The 13,079-nt window shown below is 34.2% G+C and overlaps 1 pseudogene; it reads left to right on the top strand.

Annotated features, from left to right (window-relative positions):
- Window positions 1–4,582: 4,582 nt before the first annotated feature.
- Window positions 4,583–12,123, top strand: LOC114751871 (probable prolyl 4-hydroxylase 9; annotated as a pseudogene).
- Window positions 12,124–13,079: the final 956 nt, after the last annotated feature.

Genomic DNA, 13,079 nt, shown 5'->3' with positions numbered 1-13,079 from the left:
TCCATCCAATTTCTTCTTTCATTTATTACCTTCATTTTTTTTCCAACCCATTTAAGACTCCCCTCAACATTCCTCTTTCATTTAATACACCCCCCTCAAATTCTTCTTTGCCCCCAACTTTCCATCGATGCGGTGGAAAGTTGTCTCTTTTTTTTTTCTTTTCTTCTTTTTTTAATAATAAAATATTATTATTTTATATATTTTTATTTACAATTTTTTTTTCAGTATGTTACATCCCAACATACTTCGCGAAAGGTTTTCCAAATTCACAATCTATATCTTTCACCTTTTGAAACACATCCTCCCCAATCAATGATGTAGGTGCCTACCTTCTTCTGAATTCCCATTACAATATTTTTGAATCACTGGCAAGGATGATCACATGCAACTGTCTACGATGTCTCATATATGAATTTTTATTCCATGCTTCAACCTTGTAGAATCTGTGCTCTCTTCACAAATCGGACAACCAAGTTGCCCTTTAATGCTATACTCTGAGAGATTACCATACGCAGGAAAGTCATTAATTGTGCCAAACAACATAACTCTCAACTTGAATGTTTCTTCCTTATATGTATCATATACATCAACTCCATTCTCCCACAATACTTTCAAGTCTTCAATTAATGGAGCTAGATATATATCTATGTCATTTCTCGGTTGCTTTGGCCCAGAGATTATCATAGACACCATTGAATACTTGCATTTCATGCATAGCCATGGAGGAAGGTTATGTATAAACAAAATCACTGGCCATGTGCTATGGGTGCTGCTTTGCATCCTATACGGGTTCATCCCATCGGTGGCTAATACAAGGCGTAGATTAGATTTCATCTTCTCCTCGAATTTAAAATACTCAATATCAAACTTCTTCTGTAAAACCCCTTTACCTTAAAACATTATAAACTCGTCATAAATTCACTATTATGGTAGAAAAGGAAAGCTGTACAACAAACTACCATAGTAGAAAGAAATTGCATAACTTTAGAAATTAACATTTAAACTTGGTTCAAACTCGAACCTGTTGCATGCAACTAAAATCATTCATTAACAACCACTGGGCCTCCGAGCCTCCAGCCCGGGTAACAAAAGACATCAAAATCAGCCCATCCAATTAGTTTTCAACCATGTATATCAAAGTTTCACAAAGCACTAGAAATGGCCTCCGGCCAACCAAAATAAGGAGATAACATTCTCTCCAGTTTACAACAAGGCCGGGTAATCAAAATATTCAAAAGGGGTCCTAAACGTGGCAATATATACTAGTCATACATATACAAGGGCTAGAGGCCTAAAGCTAACAAGCTCAAGCCTCTGCGTCTCTTCCCGATGGCACACGCCGGAACCCTCACCTGAAAACATTGTAAACCACGGGGTGAGACAAACGTCCCAGTAACCAATCTTTCCAATTCAAGGTACTACTAAATAGGTGCTCGTGAGGTGTCAAGTGGGGCAATTCACAAGTAATATGATAAATGATAGCCACAACAACAAGTAATGCAAGTGCAATGATGCAATCCCATCAACCATATCCCTCACTTTGGGGGATCTTCAAGAGCCGAAGCCGGCCTATCCCTCACTATGGGGGACGTAAGGAGCAATAAAAGGCCTATCCCTCACTCTGGGGGACGTAGGGAGCCAAAGGCCTATCCCTCACATGAGGGACGTAAAGAGCCAACCATCATGCATTAATGGAGGCCTTACCACGCGGTGGTAGTATAGTAACAATCAAAACTCTCACCAATTCCCAATTCATGCATCATGCTCAAACCATAATCAAAGAGTAAATAATCATTTCACAAATTACTTCTTTCAGTGGCCTATCTTTCACAAGTTACAAATTCAATCAATATCAATTTAAACCCCACAAGACGGTTTTCCTTTCAATATACAACATACACTTTGAACACAGTTGTTATCCGGAGCACAAAACATAAATCCACTCACAATACCACAAAAGCATGTACAAAGGATTGGAAAGTGGTTACCTCTCGCCTGAGTAAGGAAAACAACAAACCGATAACACGGCCCCATGCACCAACAAGGCTCACAACCGGTAACACAAGCACACAAACACACAACCACCATGTATTAGCTTTCAACTAATAATGTGGCCAAAACAACACTTGGGGACACAAAATTCTAGCTCCAACCAAAACTCTACCCAACTAAAGAGGGTATAACCACCAAGGCAACACTCCAAGGTCATAAAAATCCATTTAAAACCTTAATTCCTTTCTAAATATCAATTAAAACTCATAACCTCAAGGACCCAATATAGGAATTCAACACCCAAACATCCCATTTAGAACAATTGAAGTCCTAACAACATTCTAAACCGATTAAACATCCAATTTAACCCTCCTTAACATAACCCAATTCACAAAAACTCAAAATCAACCTCTACATTATCATCCTCAATCACAAACCTCCCATTTCCATAAACCCTAGCTTCAAAAACTCAAGGTTCTTTAAATCCAAGAAAACTACACCGATTAAATACTTAGACTAACCCAAAGCAATCAATTAAACTCAAACAATCGGTCAAAAACCTCAATTCCATAACAACCTAGAAAACTCTAGGGTTTCACCATAAATCCTCAGAAATTCCAAGAAAGAAAGTAGATTAGAGATTAAAATCACTTACTTGAGGTAATGGATCCTTAGAAATGCCTTTCCCAAGCCACAACACCGAAACCCTAGCAGAGCTTCTCTCTCCTCCTTCAGATTTTCTAATTTTCGCAGAACCAGACCCTCGTGGGATTATATAGATTCGGCACCTTTCGCCGCGGCGAACCCATAACTTCGCCGCTAATTCTGAGAGGATTACTCCAGAGAGAAACCTGACTTTGCCACGGCGAACTCCAATCTTCGCCGAGGTGAAAGTTTCCCAAGAGGAAACTCTCGCTCGCCCAGAAAACCTTCGCAGCGACCCAAACCTTCCCGAAAGACAACCCCCCGTGGAACTCCCGGTTCGCCGCGGCGAACATACCCTGAAAGGGGTATCTTCACCTATTCCTCCAACATACCTCAATTCCACCCCGAACACCAAGATCAACATCAAATCACTAATCTACCTCAAAATCAACCAAAAAGAGGCTATTAAAACCCGTATAAAAACTCAGGATGTTACATCTCCATTCGGAGAATCAACAGGATGGTGAAGCATGCCATCTTTAACCCTTTCATCCGCATGCCACCTTAAATTTCTCATATCTTCTACATTACTATACAAACGTTTGAATCTTGGCACAATGAGAAAATACCATAATGCCTTCTTTGGGCTTCTTCCCATTCTCTTGGTAGCGCGATGCATTACACTTAGAACACTCAGTTAGTGACTTATACTCCTTCCTAAACAAAATGCAATCATTGGGGCAAGCATGTATCTTCTCATAGTTGAGGCCGACAGAGCGCAACACTTACTTTGCATCATACGTTTTGCTTGGAAGCTCGTTTTCTTTTATTAGCATTTGTTTAACAAGCAATAGCAGTTCTGTGAAGCTTGTGTCGCTCCACCCATTTCTTGCTTTCAAATTATACAGTTTCAACATTGCAGACAATTTTGTGAAATCGATAAACCTTCATATAGAGGTGTCTTAGCATCACACTTCAATCTATCAAACATTTTAGGACAATTGTCAAGTTCCTGTTCAATCATATTTGTCATCTTCTTAAGACAGTCAGCTTCACATGTACTCATGTCAAGATTAGATGACCCACAGCTTTCACTATGCCCTCAACTACTATTACTCGCATCTCTTGTCTCTTCGTGCTTTGTCCAACACTTGTAACTTTGATCGATTCCATTGATAATTAAGTGGCTCTCACAATCGGATACGAAACCCACTTCATAAGGCAACACGTAAGACATAGGCAAATAATCCTGTTGTGATCATCAACATGCTCAATCATAAACTTAATAAAATCTTCTACCCCCTCCCAATATCCCTTTGATAGACGATTAGCGGACATTCATTCCTTGCCCATGGTCCCCAACTAAGATGAATCATTTAGGGGAAAATATGATCAGCGACTCAAAGATATTGTGATAATTAAACAAAAATAGGAAGTCAATACATGAGGTACTATTGATCACATTTATCCCTTTAATTCTACTTGTTAACAACTAGTAATACTAGTGTTAAGCAACTAGTAATTCAACAAAAATTCACTTTCACTTTAGTTTAAAAAATATTCTACTACTACTGATGTGCTATTCCATTTAAAAAAAATTTGGCAGCATGACGGCTTATAACTTAGCATTCCTCAGGCTTATGCCTTCTATTTAACTTCAAATGAAGTATTAATTAAGCAGAAAACCAGCAGTCAGGCAATTTCAATATATAACAACATACAAATTAATGAACATTCAAAAACATAAAACATACAGCCTCAGTCGATTTCAATTACAGAAACAAAAATTGAAACATTAGTAATTTTGATAATTTAGCAAACACTTTATGGCTAAAACACAAATTGAAAAGACCCTAAACCAAAAAAATGATCAAAATGCGAAAAAAAAACCCTTTCTGTCGAACAGAAAAACTATAATGGAGCAAAAATTATTGCTAAAACCAGGATGGGGGGTCATTTTGGGGATATGAGTGGTTTTCATGAGGAGAGGGTCCTGGTCTCTCGAATACTAGCCATAGAGTGGTTTGAGTGTATTTTCCTTCCAGCGTTGCTTAGTATTTTCTGGGTTTGTTAATCATGGTTGTAACATTCACTCCATTTTTCGTGTGTAAGAGTGAATCAAATATCAATAAATAAGTCATTTCCCCACTCTATTGATCTTTTTCCCTGCGTATTGTGAACAGTCCTAACATTATCTATCATCCTCTTTCAACTACAATCATTTCCAAGGAAGCACTAAAGGAAATAAGAGGAGCGAGTGTGATGAAGGAGGACCAACCTGAAGCTGTCAAATCTAGAGAACAATGCGTGACAACGACGATGCAGGAAGACGCCGCAGTGTGAGTAAAGGAGGACACAGAGAGGGACGATGATGGAGAGATGATCAATAAAAACAAAAGGAGAAGACTGAAAATGAGGTGGGTATGGCGGCGGTTTAGAGAGTTCAAACCAGAAGGGGAGCGCTAGAAATTTTAAAACTCAGTAGAGCAATGAATAGAGAAAGGGTTTTAAAATTTAATACTTGACGGTTCAAACATAACCATCAAGTATTATTGCAGAAAAACTTGACGGTTTTTTTTTTTGTTATTATCGAATGAAACTTGATGGTTCCTTTAAAAACCGTCAAGTTTTCTCTTAAGACACTATATTTAACGGTTTGTTGTTATAACCGTCAAGTATTAGCGTCAGGCATTTCTCATTCTGTAGTAGTGTGTGTTTTCAATACTTGCTGCGATAGTTGTCAATTCTTGCACCTTAAGTTGTCAATTACTACTCTTTCAGTTGTTAATGCAAACTTCAAAAAAGAAGAAGGGTAATTTGATAATTAAAAAAATAAAATTTATTGTAAAAAAATCCCTTAAAACTTCAGGATAATTTCATGATTTTAAGAGACCTTTTTGTATTTAATTTCTTTGAATGGGACCTAATTGTAATTTTTCTTTTTTTTTCTCTTTCTTATCATTTTAAAGAAAAAAGCCTTTCATTTTTATATATTTAATGTTTTAATTAATTTTAACTAATATTTCGATTTACCAGTTTTAATGTTGTTTATGAAAAAACAACGGAGGGAGTAGTACGTATCAAGCATATCGAAAGCTGCATGGTACTGAAGTCAAGCATTCCTCAACCACCGCCTGCAAATTCATCGCAAGTAGGCGAAGACCACTCTGGGAAGGGCGCGCCTGAATTTGTGGGTTTTAGGAAACAAGGAATCCAATCCAAATGAAATTCAAAACCGTAAGAGGAAATTGGAACTTGAAGACGAAGAAGTTTGGCTCAACCTCTGTCTTTTTCCTTTGCATCCTTTCTCTGTTTCCGGATTCTTCGGCTCCAGTCTCTTCCCTAATGCTCCGGTTTTATAAGGAAAAAAAGTTAGAAGGAAAAAAAAAATGGGGAGAGAAGAAAAAATAGAGAGAAGAGAAAACAAAAAAAAAATTTTATTACCTATCTTATTGAAAAAAGGAGAGAGAAAATATAAAAAAAAAATAAACAAATATATGAAGATGATTAAAATACCTTTATCTCTATGCAAAATATATTATATTAAAACCAAATTAAATATCACAATAAAAATTATATCAACATTAATATTATCAAATAATTTAAAATAAAATTAATTAATAAAAATATATTATCACATTATTATATTTAAAAATTAAATAGTTTAGTAAAAATGTTATTTTTAATAGAAAAATAAAAAAGTGGATATTTTTAAATTAAATATAATAAAATAAATAAAATATATATTATTTAAAATTATTGTTAAATAATAAAAAATATTATAAAAGTTGAAAGAGATGGAGAAATATGTGTGTATGTGTGTAGAGTAGTACGAATTTTGAGTGTCCAGGAATTTGGCTATAGTGAAATAATTTTCTACAATAAAATAGGCATAAATAAAATTAAAAAATTGCATAAAGGCAAAATATGCTCTTATTCACCTAGTATCGAGTATAGGAGGAAAATATGGTCGAGCCTATCAAGTCAGGCTTGAAATTTTCTCTTTCGAATGGGAAATAGGCCTACAGGGCTAGTCCTGTAGGGCCGAGGCCTAAACGAGCCCTTTATAATTTTTTTTTTTTTTTTAAAAATATTTTTACGTAAGTCTAATATTATTAATTTTTTATATGGTTAATGATATTTCAAATATTTTATTATTATTATTTTAAAATTAAATTTCACACAATGGTTTGGTTTATATTTGTTTTAGACAATAATTTGTCCAATTAATTTTTTAAAAATGGGTTAATTTAGACTTTAATAATGATTTGATTATATTATATGCGTTGATATTTTTAAACTATATATATTTGATAAGAGACTATTTTGTACTTATATAACTTGGATTCTATAATTTGAATTAGAAATTTATGAGTTTTCAACAATATATTCTCAAAACTAAAGTAAAATAATATTTAGATTGTAAAATTTAAAAGAAAATTCCTATATAAAAAAAAAACTTGATATAAAAGAAAAACATACTTATGAGAAGAGTAATTGATTATAATGATAATGAAGTTTCAAAAGATTAATGATAACGTTTGTTATTGTACATTTGCACTATAGATGAAACTTTTAGATGTTATTATCTTGTTAATGAATGTTTTAGATGCTCTTGGATGTTGATGGATATTTATATATAATGATATTTTATATTTATGACTTAATTTTATTCATATTTATGTCTTTTATTAATAATTTTATTGGTTTATTTTTTTTGTTTAATAAAAAATATGAGAAAATATAAAAAAACAGTTTTTTTTTAAGCAAACCAAAAGCCCGCGGGCCAATCCTGAGCTAGTTAGCTTAAAGACCGGACCTAATAAATTAGGGTATTTTTGAAATTTAAACCCTATAAGGCTAGTCTTTTAAACCCACCTAGTATCGGAGAGGATATAAAAGAAACATGAGTTTTCTTCTTTTTCTCTCCACGGGGAGAGAAAAATTGAAAAGAAAATGACGTGAGTGGTATCATATTCTATTTTCTTTCCTCATTCTTTTCTCTCCCATCCAAGAAAAAAATCATTTCTCTCCTCTCTCTTTTTTTTTCTTTATTTTTTCTCCATCCAAACAAAAGGTAAGTCTCACGTCTTCTTTCAAATTCTATTCATAATCCTCTAGATTTATGTGATAAATTTCTTAGATTATTTGATCGCAAATTATCTGTTTAACCGATCGCAGCAAATTCACAGGATGATGTATTTGGCCACAGGCCGAGACCGAGGTTCCTTGAATCGACGAGCGAGGCGACGCAGTACCATGATCCTTTTCAGGTGATAATTCCTTATCTTTATTTTTCGCTGCGCAGTACCATGATGTTACTTTGGTTAGGATCGAAACGAATCTAGATTTGTGCCGCATTTTATTATTCCTTTCCTCTCTAAGCTAATGAAACAAACAATTTAGCTGTTATAAAATATGTTGCAGAGCCAGCGAAACACGTAAGTTTACGTTAATATTTGATTTCATGGACGTTAGAGTGAAAGAGCATTCACTTGAAATGGTATGACTAATTTACTTGCTCAAGTGTTCAACTTTGGCATGCTATTCTGGTGTTGAAATGATTTTCTTCTTCAATTAGCTTTAGTTAATGGTTACAAAGGTGGGAGTTTAGTCGTAGCCTTCATCATTTAGTTGTGCATTGACTCTAAAATTGCTATATCTATGGGCTCGTGATCCTTGGATTTTGAGCTGGAAACCACATGCTCTGTATTTTCCGAATTTGCAAATTCAGAACAATGTGAAAGCATAATTGATATGGCAAAGGGTGGCCTCGCCTCGAGCCATCATTTTGGCATTACGTGAGGGAGAAACAGAGGAGAGTACAAAGGGTTAGAACAAGGTAACGTGCATGTGTCTAGAGAATAATTTACTGTTTTGTCTTACAAAAAATTGCAAGACACAGTATTCAATAAGCCTGTTCGAGCAAATGGCACTTGGAAGACTAGTATTGCATAACTGGGATGCCAGCTCTGGTATAACACAACGTATGGCCAACCAAGTCGGATAATTCTTTATATTAGCTTGTCCAAAGTTTAGGATGAACTCTGATTGAAATTATGGTGAATGCCACTGAGATTTCTGCATCTCAGAAATCGAGGTGGAGGTAATTCTTGGATGACAAGCTTCACAAATTCAGTGTGTTTTAGTTCTGATTTTCAACACGATCCATTTGTGCCCAGTTAAAGTAAAGAAGCAAGATTTCCAAGTTCCCACTCTGGGAGTTCCCTTCACGAGTTCTAGTTGCATGTTAATATTTTGTAGGTTGCGCGTACAAGTGCAATCTTATAAATTATAATTGATCTATGATCTGGCCCATGGAAGAATGGGTGACTTTGGTAAAACGAGAGGATCTTCTGTAACTAGAATCATGTCACCCAATTGAACAAATTCATATAACAGCATATAACTTTTTTTTTTTTTCAGGCATTTCTATCGGCGCTTCCGAGGATAAAAAATTGCAAGAGCAACAATGATTCCCAGAGTTAATGGACAGGTAATGTACTCCACTCTAAACTCCTTTCTGCCGAAAAGAGAGTTTGAAAAAACGCTGTCAGTCCTCCCTTTTAAATGAATATCCACTTATTTTTTTTGTAAAGATTTGTTTTACTTTGTACCAGTAATCTTTTTTTCTTCTTCTTTCTTCTTGGTCTTAGATTCGTTACGTGAATCAACATTGTATATTTGTAATCTATGTAAGCTTCTTTTCTTTCAAACTGGCTTCATGTGCTTTAACAATGTACATACAATTGAGATTGGAGGAAGAGAAGAGATTTTTTTGGCAAGATCAATGACAGAAGAGCCTGTCTTACTATGTTGCTTCTCCCTTGGCTTTTCATTTTCAAATTTGAAATCAGGGTTTCTCTCCTTTTGCCTTCATTTCAATATTTCTGCAAGAATATTTCTCGTTCCCTTCTTGACCCAAGTCACAGAAAAATTACCCGAGGTGCGGTTTAGAACCTTAAGCTGATTTCATCCCTAAATTTACTGGAATAATGTCTCGAGTGCCGAACAGTTCCTTCCTATATGTTTGTTTTGCCCCGTGCACCCATTAGGAAATACAACGGTATGCTTTTGGTAACTGAGGACTTAAATGTTGGACTAATGAGGGACATGGAGCAGGAAGTCTTTTTTCTGCTCAATACCCCCCCCCCCCAACCCAAAAAAAAAAGAAGGGGGAAAAAAGAAACGGCAGTCTTTCGGTGGCCAAAATGAGAAAAGAAAAATTGGACAATTATGCATTTAAGGTAGCAATAGACAGTGCTTTTGTGGACGTTCTATAGGAGATAAATGTTTCACATATCATCCAAGCCGCCTTATAATGTCAAATTCTCAATCCGCTAGCTCATTTTTTCCCATATCAAGTCAGAAGAAAACATAGGGAGATGACCAAAGTGGTAGAGAGAGGGAATGAAGTGAAGGTCGGGAGTGTTGTCCTTTTGTTTTGTGTGCTTATACCATTGCATTTATTGGCTTTCCTTCCTGATCTTCATGCTATCTGCAAGGAAACTCTTGCAAACCCTGTATTTACCGGGAGGTTTTAAAATTGTCTGAGAAAATTACCATGTTTCAGGCATTCAACATCCCGCGTTATGAGTTGGGGCAGGGATACATGTCTCATTATGATGCATTCGATGCTGCTGAATATGGCCCTCGAAAGAGCCAAAGGGTATGTCTGAAGTAGAAGTTATAATTCTCATTTGAATGGTGTTACATTGATCACAAGTTTGTTTGTTTTGATGTGGTCATGCTCAGCAACCAAACCAAACCAAACCAAATAGCATGGGGCTTGTAATATTCATCAGATGATCTGACATTTGCTCAAGGTTATTTGGCGGGGTTGTCCATTTCTTTTTACAGCAAGATCATCTTGTTACTATGAAGTCTTCTTTTTGAGATTCTAGTCAGATTCAAACATACGAAGTTATTTCTCCTATTGGATTTTTACTTCTAGAGTTAAGGGAAAAAACTAGTTGGAGAACTAACTTCAATTCCCTCCGTGGCACGTTAGAGTTTATAAGATTTTCAGCTTGCCGATAGCAACCTTTTTGCTTTATTTAAGTGATGTTGAGGAAGGTGGGGAGACCGTGTTTCCGTTTGAGGTAAAGCTAGCTGGCTCGCTCTCGCATCACTTAACATACTTCCCGTTTCGGCTTGAATGAGTAGTCACTGGTCCGGTACTCTGCAGAATGGCCTGAACATGGACGTAAGCTAAGGTTATAAGGACTGCATTGATTTGAAAGCAAGGCCACGACAAGAGGATGGACTTCTATTTTATTCTTTGTTACATAATGGTACAATCGACCCGGTTAGTATTGTTCTCCTAATCATCGTTGTTACCATTTCTCACTCTGCGAGTTTTAATCCATCTTTACATCACATCTTTAACTTTATTTATGCTTAATTATTAATTATTTTTTATTTCACGATGAGTACTCATCCTAAATCGATTATTTATTAATACTGATAAAGTGGGAAACTCCAGAACCGGCAAAAGAAAGAAATCAAAGAAAAGTGAACGGAGGGGATTGGTAAATAAACAAAGTATGGAAATAGAGCAAGCAAGGAAGAAGCTTACTACTTGTTAATAACTATGCATTTTTGTACAAATTTATGTTAAAACGGTTAATGACAATGACTTTCGTTTATCATCATCAGATTCTTTTCTTATAAAACCTTGAGAAAATTTTGAGAAGTGATAAGTAGATAGTTGACCGTGCTCTTCAATAAGTGGCTTTAGCCTAAATCATTCCATATATAACCAAATTATGGATTTGTGCTTTGCATAGAACGACTGTACTCTATAAATTATCTATTTTTTCAGATAAATTTTAATTATTATATATGTAGATGTTCCTTTTGTTCCCTTATTTCATTAAATAGGCGTCTTATGCTTCGGTAGCCGCAAATTCTATCCCATATATTTTCAGATACAAACAGAAACGATTGAGTTTTGTAGATTCTTTTGTCACGTATAGTAAATTTAAAATATGTGAAATATTATCCTCATAAAAATATGTTTTCAAAATATGGAGGGAAAAAAGGTGAGAATATACATACTTATTCTTTATCTCATAATCCTCTATTTTCAGGAGCACTTAATATGAATCACATATAATTACCGAGCAATGCCCTTTTTTGTGCGTTCTTCATGATTTCTTGGCCTTTTCCCATGCATGTTTTTGCAGACACCACTCCATGGAAGCTGCCCAGTGATAAAAGGGGAGAAATGGGTGGCTGCAAAGTGGATAAGAGATCTAGAACACGATGATAAAACCACGTCGCCTGCGATCGATGAATTTTGAGTCTTATCATTGTCGAGGTGGTAGTTTGGCGAGTTAACAACTCTACAGGATAAAAGATAAAATGAAAATATAGGTTGCTAACATTGTATATCAAGGATCAAGCAGGTTATAACTTCTTGTTTTCTTTCGGCAAAAAAGGATAATTAATATGCATGACCTCCTAGTTCTAACCAATTTTAAATTTAGGCATGATAGTTTTTTTTAAATCAGATTCTTACATCACTTATTTTTGTTTAGGTTCTTGTAAATTTTTTTTATCGCGTCCTTATAATTTCACTTTATAGTTTTAGATAATTTTTAATCATGTCCCTGAAGGTTTATTATATAAATCCTAATAACATTTTTAATAATAATTATATTAATATTCTTTTAAGTTTTTGAATTACAAATATATTTATATTTATTTTATATTTGTAATTCTTATTTTTATAATTATAAAATTTGAGTTATGGTAATAAATTTTCTAAAAACATGATATACTCCTCCGGTCCTTAATATATAACCCAATTGTTGAGTTGGTTTTGGTTCTAAATATAAGACTCATTTTTTATTTATTAATTTTCTCTAAATTACCCCTATGATACTCCCTCAACCATAATCAAGTAAAAGAGGGAGAGTGGGTATTAAGAAAGATGATTATGGTATTTTAAAAAAAATGTGTCATATTTCTTGTAATTAACTAACTTAACTAACTTCCTTAATCTAATCAAATTAGTTAAATTAGTCTTACATTAAGGACTGAAAGAGTAATTGATATTAATTATTCAAATTAATTAATGATTCTTTAATTATTTTCATAATTAGATAAATTCATTTAAATTTATTATTGATATTTTATATTTGAAAATTAAATATTAATATTTCAATCAATCTAAGTTAAATTAATAAATAAAATTAAAAATACACTGGAACCTCATTAAAAATCAGGTGAAACTATAAAGATTTAAATAAAAACAAGTAAAATTATAAGGACCTAATAAAAAAAACTACAAGTATCTAAATCTATAAAAAATTACTACCTTCTGTCCTTAATATAAAAACTTATTTAATTTTCAATTTAGTTTTAAATATAAAATTCTATTCTAATCTATTTTATTTCTCATATTTATTCATTTTTTTCCAAAATAGTTATTATAG

The sequence above is a fragment of the Neltuma alba genome, unplaced genomic scaffold (genome assembly GCF_004799145.2).
Source record: "Neltuma alba isolate B1F8T4 unplaced genomic scaffold, ASM479914v2 tig00007143_pilon, whole genome shotgun sequence".
NCBI lineage: Eukaryota > Viridiplantae > Streptophyta > Magnoliopsida > Fabales > Fabaceae > Neltuma > Neltuma alba.
This window is presented reverse-complemented; position numbering and strand designations above follow the sequence as displayed.